Below are 14,840 nucleotides of genomic sequence, written 5' to 3'. Positions count from 1 at the left end.
TATATAGGCTGAATGACACCCCTAAATAAAAAGTCGGTCGCAGAGCTACATGGAAACAATGTGGCAGCCGTGGAGGTGGGCCACCTAAAGAGCTGGCTGAAGGATCCCAAGCAGCTGCCACCATCTCACCTCTGTAACTCAAAGGAGCACCAACAGCTGAAGGCCAGGCGGGCAAGTGCAGTGGTCCTTGACCTTGGCTTCCCATCAGCATCACCCGGGGGGCCTTGCAACTACTGTTTCCTGGGTCCCAGTCTCGGGGGTTCTGACCTACTTCTTTTGGACTGCAGTCCGGCGTAGGAATTGGCGAGAACTCCCACATTTCCAACATGCAGCCTAGGTGAGAACCACTGGGCTGGTGTTGGTTGGTGTCATATTGGCCCAAGAGCTAGGAAAACATAAGTATTTCCAGCAAGCCATTCAGGATTCTTGAGAACAGGAAGAGCCCAAGGGACTTGTGTTCACTGGCAGTGAGAGATGAAATGGCAAGGTGGAGCAAAGGCTTTGGAGCCAAGCAAGAAGAAATTTGAATCCTAGCTCCAGCACTTTGCCCACTCTGTGACCTAGGTCAAGCCATTTAATGGTTCTGAGGCTTAGTTTCCGTATCTATAAAATGGGGATGATAATAACACTTCCCTCACAGGGCTGTTTTAAGAACCAGCCATACAAGGACACAAGGCCTGGCATGGAGGTCCTCACAGATGATGCCTCTGACTGCTAACAAACAGGTGTACCTGGGATTAACTTGTATTGGGTTGGAAGAGAAGATATGCTGTGGGCTGACAGTCCCCTTCAGAGGAGACCCCTTGGGAAAGCAGGATTCATACCTCCTTGGGGAGGGGCCGTGGAAGCCAAATGAAGCTGAAAGTGGTGAAGGGGACTGGCAGGGCAGTGGCTCCAGCCTCCAGGACACTTTCCAACTTCTGTTTCCCACCTCCAATCCCTTCTCCTCTTCCAAGCTCAGCCTCAGGAGGAGGTGTATGTTTCGAGGGAGAGTCCAAATGCATTTGGCCACAGCTCTGCCTCCCAAGGTGGGTGGCAATCAGACTGGATTGTGTCACCCTGGATTGTGTCACCCCAAGCGGCTCTGCCCAAGACAGGTCTGTCCACCCAAAGACCCACGCCTACCCTCTCCCTCCTACTTTCCACCATGACACTCTGAGGGGAGCCAGGCCCCAGAGGGGCAGCCAGCATTGGGACTTGTCACCTGTACAAACATGTAAACCTGAGTAAAAGAGACAGGCCTGGGGAATCTGTGAAAGATGCCTGGGGCAGAGGCGATGGGGGAATGCTCTGCGAGCCGGCATAAAAGACCCTCCTTCAGCGTGATCGCTTCTGCTTTTCCTCGTTTCTCCTTTAATATCTGTAGAGCTGATAAAGCTCTTTCACGCGGATTATTTCTTCTGAGGCTCCAAACAGCCCTGTGAGGCTGGTGATGGCGGAGACTAAGATTACTCAGATTCAATAGGAAGAAAACAGAAGCTCAGCAGATCCCACGACTGGCTCAAGGTCACGGAACTCATCAGAGGCAGAACCAGGGCCCGAGTGCATGTCTGTGTACCAGAACCCATTTCTCTCCATCATGCTATGTCCCCTTGTCCCCTACTCATTTCAAAAGTCCTCCTACTTGCTGTGGAGTATAATAAGCCAATGGTGAAATAAGGGGGTGATGCGGAGAAGTGGTTGGCTTGATTCTCAATTCTAACACAGTGGTTCGGATAACAACACACTGTTCCCCTCTTTTCTATGCCTCTCTCTCATCCTCATTTGAGAAACGGCAAAGCCAAAGGCCAAGGTGAAGGAGAACTAAGAAAAGCAAACACCAGCACCTTACAAGGTCTACACCCAAGAGCACAGCTTGCATCTTACCACATTTCATGTTAAAAAACTAAAGCGTCTACGGCCCCGCCCCCCTGAACACGCCCGATCCCGTCTGATCTCAGAAGCTAAGCAGGGTCGGATCTGGTTAGTACTTGGATGGGAGACCATCTAGGAAGACCAGGTGCTGTAGGTGTAAAGCAGATAAATAAACAAATAAATAAATAAAAATAAAAATAAAAAACTAAAGAAATGAGGGTATCACAAGGTATTTTGCATAGGGAGTTTATAAGTTGCTGGTCTAAAGTGGGAAATGTTAAATTCCAGCCCAAAAAGGCACAGACGTCCTGCTGGTATCTGAGGCAAACCCTGTATGGACAAAACATCTGGCTTTCCAGTTTCGGGGAAATTTCCAAAACAAAGAGTAAATGAACTTGAACAAGTAGAAAAATAGCCCATTTACAGCACCCAGTTCTCACCAACTGAGAATTCTTTCTTACCCTTGGCATGAAGTATCGATTTTAGGGCCATTAGGAATAAAATAGTAATGAAATGGAACCAGTACAAGTATTACAAGGAGGGAATGTGGAAGCAAACGCAGGATCACCCCAAAGAACCCACAGCAGGAGATACTCTTGCTCATCTGTTCCCAGGCGTCCTCCACCTGCCTGTCACAAGGCTTCCAGAAGGAGAGGGACAGCCAGCCTGTAGACCCCACTGTCCTCTCTCGGAAGCCTGCGTGGAGTGCCTCCATGTGGATTCACGGAGCGGCCCTTCTGCCAGCAAGCAGGGCAGGGGAGGACAACAGGTAGCACTTTTTTTTTTTAAAATCAGGGAGGGACACCCACAGACACAGTCCATACAAACTCAAATCATTCTTGTAGCAAGACCGAGACCTCTCGGAGCCCTTCTCAGAAAGTCTTTTCTGCAAGAGAGGAGGCTGACCCTTTGGAAATTCATGTGAGGCTCTCAGGCCTCAAGCTTTTAAAATGATATTCTTGCGCAGTATTTCATTTGCTCTTCATGGAGACTCCAGAAGGTGCAGTCATTAAAGAAAACGCAGGTGCAGAGGCCCTGATGACTTTCCTGCAGGCATGGGGCAGGGTGGGGGTTGGGGGGACGGGAGTGACTCAGAGTCCAGTGCACTGAGGCCACGTGCTGTTCTGTGGCACCTGCTTCCCATCTCCACTATCCGCGCTCGTGGGGCCCATTCCTGGGGTGGCAGAGTATGGAACGCAACATCAGTTTGATTCACGGGGTCTACACCGGGACAGGAAAAACGACTGGTTTCTGTGTCCCTTTTAAAGCCTGAGCAGACACTGAAACCACGGTGGGGAGGAGGGAGGTAGCTGTCCACGCACCAGGAAGGACACGGCCCCTTAAAGGGGATAAGACGGTAGGAGAGGCAGCCGGAAGTCCAGGTTACCAGGGTTACTTCTCTATACCCAGACTTGTCGATGCCACTTTTAAAACTTGACACGTCCTCTTATCACCCACAGGATATTTTCATTTCCTGAAAGTGTGGCACTTCAAAATTCAGCTCTATAGACAGGACACTTGGTACACACGCTCCTGCTCTCCTCAAACCCTGCCCCTAAGTTCTGGTGACACCAGCCTACTCACCATTTCTCGGTCCCGCCACATTCTCTCAGGTCCCTTGGCTGCTGGATCTTTCGGCTTGGAATCTTATTTCCCTCCCTGTCTGGCCACTGAAGTCCAACTTAACAGTGACGACCTGTGTCACTGTCCTGTTTCTGGGACGCCTTCACGGACAGCTCTCACCTGGGGCGTCCCAGCACACCCTGCGGCAGAAGTCGTCCCTGCCACGCCCTGCCCCTGCCGCTCCTGGCTCTGTGATGATTGCACATCACCGTGACCAGCTACACCTCTAACTCCTCCAGAGCAAGCACTGGGTCTCGCTCAGCTGGAATGTTTAGCATGCAACACGTGTTTAGTTCAGTGTTTATAAAATGAACTAATGCAAAGCTCAAAGACACTGGAGAAGTGGGAAAAAAAAAATCCCCTTTCTTGATCATGAGGCTCTAGATCTGAGGAAGAAAAGCAACTTGCTTCTGAGAGCAAGGAGAGCAGGGGGCTGATGGGCAGTATCTGGGAAGTGGCTTTCCTCGGGCAGATGAACAGGGAGCAACCCAGAAGCCGATGACAGGTGTAGGCAGCGGGGTGATGCGTGGGGGAGGACAGAGACACCCGCCCTAGATGAACAGGGCAAGCTGCTGCAGGAAAGAGAGTAGCCCATTCAGCATGGCAGACAGGCCCACACGCACGCAAGGACCTTCAAGAGAACCCAAGAGAAAGCCATGAGGGCGAGCAGGCCTCCCAACCAGTTTTGTCTGCTGTACTGAGGTGATGGAGCAGGTCACAGAAGCACTTGCCCTTGAATCAACAGCAAGGCTCTGGCTGCTGAAGGATGTCTCCAATCCTTAGCCACGCAGTAGGCCAAATTTCATTTCTGGGTATGTCTGGTATTGACTGAAAAGGAGGTCGTGGTTAGTTACCAAAGGAAGTGGAAAAATTCCCTAAGGTTCACAGAGATACTATGACGAGACTCGGGTCCCCTCAAGTATGTCATAGGCCAAAGCTGGGAGAGCCACCTTGGGCTTTGGGAAAGTGGGAAATTTCAAAAGGATCAGACCATTCAAGCGTCCCTAAGCTCAGAAGGAAAACACAAAGCTCCCTCACTGCCTCTCCCGCCCTGGGACAGGCCCATCCTCCTGCAGCCTGTGGTGTGACATGCCCTCTAACCCAGCAGAGACCTCACACCACAGACAACAAGCCATTGTACTCTCCATATTGGCCCAGTACTAAAGCTAGCCCCCGACCGCCTGCCTCCTGTCCGATCAAGCCTGCTTTTTGAAATGCAATACGGAGCTGTGTACAAAATCAGAAAAGGGCATCCCAACAGCCTTGAGTGCGTGTCCAGTCTTCCTAAGGGCTGTCCTGCATGGTTAAGTGAGGACGTGCCACCGTGCCCTGGGGGCTACATGTGGCCACTTAGTTGGCGACGGGAGGGACTGGAGCAGAGGGTGAGATATAAAAGGGCGTGTAGGGAAAGGAAGAGTCACTGCTCAGGAGGACATGACTGTGTGTTACAGCGAAAGCCCCCTGGCGTGGCTGGCCCCAGTCTGCACCTCGAGGCAGTGTGGACGCCTCGGACCAACTCCCGCCTCACTGATGGCACAGTCATCGGCTGCCTTGCGTCTCCAGTATTGTAGTCAATGAGCAAAAAGGAATCCCTAAAAAAGGCATCTTCCTATAGCATCACTTATACTTGGCTGAAATAAGTTCAGAGTGGAGCAAAGTAATCTCTAGTCAAAGAAAGAAGGCAGAACTAGGGCAGAATGCTGCTGAATATTTAGACCGTGAGATACAGAAACATAAATTATTCATGAAGAGAGATCTTTTGGCATCGTGAGTCTACGACTCCCATCCTTGGAGGCAAACAGAAATCTCACTCACTGTCCATATTGAGCCACCAAAAGAGGGCCTAAAACTGGACCAGTAGGGCCTGGGGTCTCCTGATGGGTCTTATGCCCTAAGCCCATGTCACACCCAGCTCCCTTGTCTGTGCTCCAGCTCTGGGGCCAGCCTGGGAAACACCCTACCTTTCAGCCCGGGAACAGCGTTCTCCACTGAAACCGTGGTGCCACCCACAGTAAAGGAACGTGAGTGAGCTCTGAGACAAAATCCACTCTGAACTTGCCAACTTGAGGCCAGCAGAAGTGAAGGTTCCTTGAAACCCCAGTGTCACCAGCTCCACTCACCTGGAGACACGGTGCCTCTGGCCCTCCTGAGGCCCTGCCTGGTACAGTGACAGGGTCACACAGAAGCCAGCAGTGGCAGGTCCTTTAGCCTGGGCAATGCCAGTCATTCCACACATAAGTGGCCCTCTGCTCAAGGCAAAGGAGACCAAGGTCAAAAGACACCATGCTCAGACCTCCCCGAGGAGCAGACCAAGTCCCACGGGCATTTGGGGACAGGGAACGGCTGCTCCTATGAACCAGGAATCTGCCAGGACCAGCTGCAACAACCCTTTCCCCCTATTTTTAATAAGAAACAAGAGAAAGAAAGTCCCCAATCTGCCTAAGGTTTCCCTTGGACTAAACAGACCTAGGTGGAAGCCAATCCCAAGTCTGGCTCACGTCCAAGGCAATTTAAAAAACTGGGCTTAACCCTTCTGACAAGGCTAAGCAATGATTTGAGTCCCCTGAAGTGACAAATCAGGCTAGTGACATTACTATGAAAAAGATTCCCGCAGCCCTTGGGGGTCCCAGAAGAGTGTCCCCTTTTTATTGCAGTCCTGATATGTGACAGGTGCTGTGCGTTCCAGAGCGTTTACATCCTGGAAACCCAGAATGTAAAGCCCCAGGCTCTGCCGCAAAGGCCCCATCTGTTTAGGGTTCTACGTAAGACGAAGGGAAGAGTGACCCCGCTTCTGCTATGTTTGGCGCTAGACAATGATGAGGGCTGGGAGGACGAGAGCGGAAGGTCTTAGCTGCTCAGCAACCCGACGGCAGCAGGGGCACACGGGAACTTTCTCCTCTGCCTCTCTCCTGGTGTTTGGAACCCCATCAATAACCCCTGCACCCTTCTCTTTGCCTGGGCTGCAAACTACCCACGAAGGCCGGTATGATTCATTGGCCAAACCAAAGACGGACGCCCTCGGCTGGGGGTGAAGACGGGGGAGGGGGTCCAGACAGAATGATTTGAATTTTCTTGGCTCCCATCACCAACCATTCATTTCCATCCCCCCATCACACAAGTCCTCCCTATTTAACTGACATCTGGATGCCGTGGCCGCAGCTTGGGACTGAGTTCGTTCTCCAAATCCTCAGGGTACTTAGAGACGCTTGATCAAAACAGCTCTCTCCAAGGAGAGATGTTTAGCTTTATAAAAATTCCTAAAGCCATTGGGTTATGTTTTCTTGCCAAGACATCTAACAACTGGCCTATTTTTTAAGTTCCAACTAATAATCTTTTAAAAGCACTCCACGCACAGAGAAGGAGGCGATGACCAAAAAATGAGGCCAGGATTAGGTTTTTGTTTTTCAAACGAGCCAGAATTTACCCATCCAAATAAATGATACCTTTCTTCAAAGTGATTCCCTTAGGACACCCTGCACCCATTCCACCGGTGCTACGTTTGCTCGTAACGTTTTTACAAAGTCCTGTTGTGGAATGGTGTTTGTTTCACACGTGGTGTCCAGCAGAGTGTTAATAAGCCTTCAACTGGCAGCTGCCGCTGTGTGCCAGGCCCTGCTTAGGCCTTGGGAGCCATATAAGTCTAAAACAAGGTCTTCTTGGCAAGGTACACCCCATCTGATAGGGAAGGGAAGAAAAAGGGATGATTTTTTTTTTTTTAAAACATATACCATAAGTCGGGTATTGGGCTAACAGTTTTTGATGAGTTGTGTTTAATACTCACACACATATGAAAAGACTGAGACTAAGAGAGGTTAAGTGACTTAGCCATTGTCACACAACCAGGAAATGACCGAGCTGATGCTGGCCCTGGACGGGCAGGCTCCCAGGTTGGACCTCCCACCGCCTCCACCATTGCAGGGCCCTGCAGTAAACAGGTCGCCCCAGTGCAGGAGGCAGAGGCGAGGCGGGGAGGGAGAGGCTGCTCAGGGCACGAAACTCCATCTGGGTGGCCCAGGACCCAGGGGAGGAGCGTGCCACCTGTCTTCTCTCCCGTCAGTACTGGCCTCACTCGTGCCTCCTGTTTACCCTTTCATCAAGAGTCTCTGACAAGCCAGGTGGGCGGGGAGAGTTCCCCTAGATATAAAACAGGACTTTCATATCCTAACTATTTACATAAACTCAGACAGACAGAAGGACACTCGGACACATACCTCACTTACTCGTATAGAGAGTGCTGTCGATTCAACTTGTCTACCTCTCGAGGAAGCAGGGAAAGTGGGCCTTTGTCTCGACATGTCAAAACTAGTTTTCTACAATGGCCAAACCATGGAAGCAATCAAGTGCCATCAACGGATGAATGAACAAAACGCGGTTTATACATACAGTGGAATGTTATTCAGCCTTAAAAAGGAAGGAAATTCTGACACATGCTACAACATGGATGAGCTTTGAGAACATTACGCTTAGTGAGACAAGCCAGTCACAAAAGGACAGACACATACATGATTCTTATAGGAGGAACTTAGAGTAGTCAAACTCCTGGAGACAGAGGGTCGGACGGTGGCAGTCAGGGGCTGTGGGGAGGGGAGTGGGAAATTACTGTTTAACGGGCACAGACTTTCGTTTGGAAAGATGAACAAACTCTGGAGCTAGGTGGTGGTGATGGCTGCACGACATTGTGAACGTACTTAATGCCACAGAAATGTACACTTAAAATGGTTAAAATGATCAATTGTATATGTCTTTTACCACAGTTTTTAAAAACCTAGTTTATTCTCCTTGGGGATAAGGATGCACAGTCTCTTCCTCCAAGTAACTTTAGACACGTTTGTAAGATCCATCTCTTCTATTCTCTTGCCAACGTCAGGCCATAAGGCTTCCAATGAAGGAGGCAGGCTGTGGCCCAGCCCGGCTGAGGAGCGCTCTGCATACACAGTAAGCAGGCATTCTGAAATCCCCAGAAAATCCCCTAAATGTATATAGATGCCTTCACCCGGGTCTGACTCAGCAGCAGGAAGGGGAGGACCTAGAATTAGCAGACAGCTCCCGCGCCCGCACTTGAAAAATGGTATTTTGGCTAGTGCATTAGGTCCGCTGAGAGAAGAGCAAATCATTTTAGTGTAGGAACAATGAAAAGAGACTGTTAGTCCTCAGATTGATGTCTCAGGGAAACTTTGTTCTCTGCCCATTTCAACTTTCCCTAATAAGTCGTAGCTGCGCTTTCTGCTTCTAAATGTCCCCTTGATGTTGCCTCCGTCTCTCCCTGTTGCGTTGTGCTTGGTGGGTTCGATTTTAATGACTTCAAACCAAAAGCATGGTAAGAGCGCCGGGAGCAGCACTAGGCTGCATCAGCCCTGGTCCTGAAGCAGGTTTCAGTGGGTCCCCAGAGGCTCATCCAGAGGCCCACCTAGAGTCCGAAGCACTCGTTGTTCTGGGCTCCTGGGTACCCGCTGAAGCCCAAATAGATGACCTATTGAGGGCCAGTGATGAAAAGTAACAGTCCCAAGGAGACGAGGATCACAGGCCTGGGAGGAAATCGGTATCTATCAAGGGCCTATTATGTGCAAGGTACTAGGTCTCTATTTTTCATGGAGCACCGCCCAACCCTAAAACCATCAGGTTTTATTAAGGAGAAGAAATTCAGCACGACGCGCAAGGAGCAGAGCTAGAATTCGACACTAAGTCATCTGACTAAAGTTTTCACTCTTTCCATTACACTAGGCCACCTCGCAGCATGATTAAAAGAAAAAATGCGGCTTCCCTGGATTCTTAACTTCTTCAAGTTTTCCCAGGTTCGAGCTCGGCCCAACTTTCCATTTGGGTAAAAAGAACATCATTCCAGCTGCTATGTCCCAAGTCACATGAGATGGCGGGAAGAGATTTCGTAAACACACATCCAAAAGCCTCTTTAAATAAATAGGAAAGTGGAAATCACTTTTTAAGGGGTCAGCTTCGAAAGGAAGTATTCCCATGCTGCAGCCCTGGAATCTTCAACATCAACCGGCCACAGAGTCTCTGAGCTGAACTTGGCCTCCAGATCCTAAGTCCTCCAGAGAGCCTGGGGTCTAGGCAATACCTGTACGAGCTTAAGCCGGCCATTGTCAGTAAAGAAAGTCACATCAAATCACCCCCCGGCTTACTCCAAGGCAGACAGCTGGAGGGAGCACGTCGTTCAAGAGCTTTATCCTTCAGATGTAGGGCTGTTCATGACCAAAATATAATATAAATATTCAGGTTTGAGAAACATGCCAACTTCTATAAAAAGGAAGAAAGGAAGAAAGGCTCCACACTGTGTGAGTTTTTTGCCAACGTGAACACTTGCCTCTCATTTCTCCTTTTCCTAACGAGCACATCAGCAGACAACAGAATCTTAACATCTGGCTCCTAAGCCCATGGCTTTAGTCTTCTGGACCTGGGGGCTCCCTCCTCCGCTGGAATCCCTGACCAGATGCCTCAGACCCCACTGTGATAGAGCTCGGTCGTTTAGGGAACAAAGCAGGCATTTTGGTCCTGACTCAGGTGCTGCCTTCATCTGGGCACCCATGAGCCCTCTCAGGCAGCACTGTTTCCGCAGACTTTTCTGGTCAACGTCTGCGGACAGAAGGCACAGAGGCCTGTGTCCCAGAGGCTGGACTGCAGTTGCTGTCAGGAACAGGGAGGGCCAGGAGCCCAAAAGCAGAGCTCAGAAGGCAATGAACTAAAATTGAGTTGGGCATCTGAACGTAGTCAGGACCCTCCACATCCCTTTCCTCCTGTCCTGCCTTTTCCTGGCTGGTCTAAACTGAATATTCTAAAGCGACGCCAAGAACCTCTTTACCACACGGAGATTAGGGAACCCCTAAGAGTCACCATTCTAGCATGTAATGTCTAGATTTTAGAACCACTTCCGATATGGGTCTGTGGAGACCACTGCCTGCTGCTCTCCCAATCTTTTTAATTGTGACTTATTGTAAGCAATCAAATTTACAGCACACCCTGGTGTTTTCTCAAATGCAAACACACACACATAAAACTGAAAACAAAAGCTTCACAAAACTGTACTTACCACTGCTCTGTGCAATGCACTCTGATGTTTCTAGTCTACTCTATTATATTCTATTTCATTAAAACATATTGGTTTGACCACCTAAATTGACCTCCATTTGAGGGTCACGATCTATGGTTTAAACTGCTGTGGTTCACGGGAGCCAGTCCCACCTTTTATGAGTTAACATCATGGGCTGACACTGGGGACCGGGGCTCCCATGAGCATCTAATGCCTGAGGACCTGAGGTGGTGATGCTAGTGCCGGGGAGCGGCTGCAGTTACAGATGAAGCTTCGCTGGCTCACCTGGTTCCTAACAGGCCACAGACTGGTACCAGTCCAGGGTTGGGGACCCCTGATATACATCAGGGAGTTAATTGGTATCTTATTCCCCTTTCCTGGATAATTCAAGTTCACACAGAAAGCCCCACATTGGTGCTTTTAAAAGAATTCAAAGTATCCACTGGCCCCAGCCACCGTGGGTTCTCACAGCACACCTTGTCTTCAAGGATAGCCATAAAATAATTCAACTATGTGTTCAAAGAACCACTGTTAGTAACGGTCAAGATAGCACAGAGAATATGAGAAGGATCAGAGAACTAAAGATGGGTAAATATTTGCCCAATGTTTGGCCAAATGAGATTCTGGACGCTTCCAATTGGCAAACATAGGGCTGGATTACAGAACAAGTGATTTGTGAACATTTACAGGGAAAAGCAGAAATCACCAGCAGTCGAAATAGGTTTAGTAAGAAAAAGTCTCAATAAAATGATTTCATTTCTCTGATGCAGGCTATAAAACCAGGAATTCCATAAAAAATGTGTTCGGGTCTCGACAAGTGGCACGAAAAGAAAGAAATAAAATCTGCGTCACAGTATGGTTGAATATTCTCGAAGCTGTTTGGACAACTACAGCCTGGAGACTACTGATAATGGACCCTTAGGAATCTTGGAGATTCTTGGAGAATGCTTCTATCGGGACCTCCAAGGGTTCCTTCACGAGTCGAATCCTAGACAATCGTTTTATCAATGACTTCTTTGCGAACAGCCACAGCACTAACTGGTATGGAGTGCCCTCAATGGTAACTGATAAATGGGTGAACTGCGTACCCATATATCACTGTACAGTTTTACCAAGTATTTTCACATATCTTATCTCATTTGCGTCTCTGAGGTCAGGGAGCCAGGTGTCATTACGCTCGTTTTGCAGTTGAAAAACCCAGGCTCAGCCTTCAGGGCTTCTCAACCTTGGCCATGCTGCCATTTTGGACAGAGCAATTCTTTGCTCTCCTGTGCACTGGAGGACGTTTAGCAGCTTCCTCGGCCTCAACCCACGAAATGCCAGTAGCGCCCCCATTTACAGTTGTGACAAACAAAAATGTCACCACGCATGGCCAAATGTCCTCTGGGGGTCCAAATCACCCCCTGTTGAAAACCACTGGGTGAAGTGGTTTGATCAGGTCCAGAGGTAAAAAGTTGCCAGGACAGTGTGTTTGTCTCCTCATTCTTCCTCCCGCTCAGAAAGCTGGGAGGGCTGGCAATGTGATCAACCACAGAAACGAGGAGTCGGATTGACTTGAAGTGCTGGGCTAAAATCAATAACAAAAGAGTACGAAGGTCCGTATTTCGGTTTTAAAGATATCCATTGTGCAAAGTGAGGCTGGTGCTGGTTTATCAGCAATTTCATATGGTAGACTGCGGGGGTGGGAGGGGTTCGACCTCAAGTTCGTGAGCAGCAGTCCGGCGTCTCCCCGCCCTCTAACCCAGCCCAGCTGCCCTCGCGTGGCCCTGCCTGCCGCTCTCTCCGCCCCCCCCGCCCCCGCCCCCACCCCGCAACAGGCCTAATCACCTGCAGAGCTTCCCCCGCTCCCCTCGCTTCCGTCTGCCTCATCCTCACCCGGCCTCCTGGGAGCTGACAGACAGGAAGAGGGAGAAGGACGGGAGGGACACGTGGGAAAGAAGAGGAGGAGGGGAACGGGGCCCCCACCACCCGAGTGACCCCCAGTGCAATGGCGGTCGCGTAGCATGAGGGGGGAAGAGGGAAGAGGGGAGCAGAGGGAGGAAAGGAACGTAGGACCAGGACCGGGAAGAGAAGAGAAAATGCAGAGCGGGGAAAAGACCAACGTCTCCAGGCCCGCCCCTCTGCCCTCCAGTACTCACTCCCCTTAATTCCTCCTCGTCCACCCCGCTCCTTCCGGCTCCTCTCCAGGCACCCGGCTTAGCCCGTCACCCACCCACTACTGCCCCTCCTGGGAGTCTTTGGAATTCGATATGCTTAGTTAAAATCCTGGCTTCTCCAACTACTAGCTGTGCGATTTAGGCCAATTATCTATCTCTATAGCTTTAGCTTCCATATCTGTGAAATAGGGATAATAATATCTACCTCATAGTTTCGCTGCGGGGTCAAATGAGAATTGAACTGGCACATAGAAGGTGCTTGATGGCAACTAGCATTAGTTGTAACGAACAACCCTGGCAGGTAGATAGTAACTATATTCTACTACCCGAAACGCCAGCTGTACTTCTGATGAGGCCCAGGCTTAAAGAGGAAACGGTAGCAGGCCTGGCTTGGTCCTTTCTCCTGGTTCCTAGGGACACATTTTTTAACTGAAGCATTAGTTCTCTCTTTGGAGACAAAGTGACCACTAAGATGAGTGACTTTCCCTGGAGAATTCACTGCTTGTGAAACAAGTAACAAGAAGAAAAAAAAAAACACCACCGCAACACCTTAGCATCCAGTGAGGGCTATGTTTCCTGAGTTTTCATCACACTTACTAAGGTTACAGAACCTCAGAGCTGAGACGCTGCAGAGGTTATGTGGTCCAAGCTTCCACCTTAGGCTTGAACCCTCCTGCGGCCCCTTACTGGGAGTCCCCCTAACCTGTCCCCATTCCCAGGAAAACATCCCCAGCATGGATCACGCTCAATGATACCAGCTTCCTACAGGAAGGACAGATAGTGTCCCTAATTAAAAAGAGGCCACCACCCTGAAGTTCATTCATCCTGGCCTCTGGGAAAAAAATCAAACCAGCAACCCTAAACAAATTGGTTCACTTCAATTTGGCGGTGTTGTGTCAGTAATATAATGTAGTTCACCGAACCAGAAAATGTGGGCAAGCGTCGACTCACAGGTGGTAGGTCCAGGAAGAAATCCACTGATTCAGGCTACGTGCCTGTCACAACTTGGTTAACCTTTCTGAATCTGCTTCCTTATCTGACAGATGATGGAAATCATCACCATGAAGTGTGATTAAGGCATGATGCATCTAAGGGCACAGTGTAGTGTTTGGCAAATAGTCAACAAATGTTAAGTATCATTCCCTTTTCACCACTGAGAAGCAAATCTGAACATATCACAAATACACAGGGCAGAAACATATGGGAAATACACTTTCTCCTTCTTACGTGAATGAGCACTTGCGAAGTAGACATAGCCCTGGCGTGAGCCATGAAAGGAACTATTTCTTCTCCCTGTCATGCCTACTGACTGGAAGTCAGGGGAGGGGCTCTCTTTATACCTGAAGACGCTGGCAACCTGCTCTAGGTGGCATAAGTGTGAGAGAGAAAACTCTCCAGTGCCTCAGCACAGAGCCCAGAACTCTCCCACTGACAGCTGCCCCAGGAGTGCCACAGTTCTCTGGCCTTGCGTGGCACTTGGGGCACCAGCCATGCCCCATGCCAGGGCACTCACCTAGGCTTGGTTAGAATCTCCTAGGAGAACTCACAGAGGTGGATGCAGGTCCGAGGGGTTAGGACAGAGGGGCAGCCGGCCCGCGGGCCTTCCTTTCCCAAGCCAAGCACTCAAGGAGGAAAGTAACTGCCAAAACCAGACCGAAGGTCAGGCAGAGCTTGGTGACGTAGCCAGGCCTCCGCTACCCATCACCCCCCACCCAAAGTGCCTTCTCCGTGTCCACGGAAGCTGAAGAACCCCTCAGAGACCATTCTAGGGAAAGGTTCTGCCAGGCTGAGAACGAACAGCCGGTAAAACAGATGTGCCTTTACGTCTGGATGTCAGCGGTCCCAGAGAGGAGCTAAAACCTTCCTGAGCAGCTCTAGTCACAGCCACCAGACCCAGAAGCAGGGTGCCACACAGGGATGGAGGGAATGTGACACTGCCCCAGGACAAGACAGTATGCAGGCTAAAAGGCAGCTTTGGGTTTGTCTGCCCAACCGGTTAAATCTTGTTTTCTGTCCCCTACATGTCATGCATGTAACTGTCAGGAGGCCAAGGGGAATCACCACGCTGACTGGTTCCTCGGGGGCAGATGCTGTTGGAGTTCTGTTTCCGCAGCATCTGCATTTGGGAAATCTGTTGATGCGAAGGATGAAGAGAGGCCCCC

At 50.0% G+C, this 14,840-nt stretch overlaps 1 protein-coding gene and 1 pseudogene across 2 annotated transcripts in view; one reads left to right on the top strand and one right to left on the bottom strand.

Moving 5' to 3' along the window:
* Window positions 1–14,840, bottom strand: part of ITPKB (inositol-trisphosphate 3-kinase B) — a 98,113-nt gene that overhangs the window by 45,379 nt on the left and 37,894 nt on the right. The gene's annotated exons all lie outside the window — the stretch shown is intronic.
* On the top strand, window positions 1,893–2,011 carry LOC111740262 (annotated as a pseudogene).

The sequence above is a fragment of the Pteropus vampyrus genome, unplaced genomic scaffold (assembly GCF_000151845.1).
Source record: "Pteropus vampyrus isolate Shadow unplaced genomic scaffold, Pvam_2.0 Scaffold60, whole genome shotgun sequence".
Lineage (NCBI taxonomy): Eukaryota > Metazoa > Chordata > Mammalia > Chiroptera > Pteropodidae > Pteropus > Pteropus vampyrus.
Note: the sequence above shows the minus strand (reverse complement) of the source record. Positions and strands in the feature narration are given on the sequence as shown.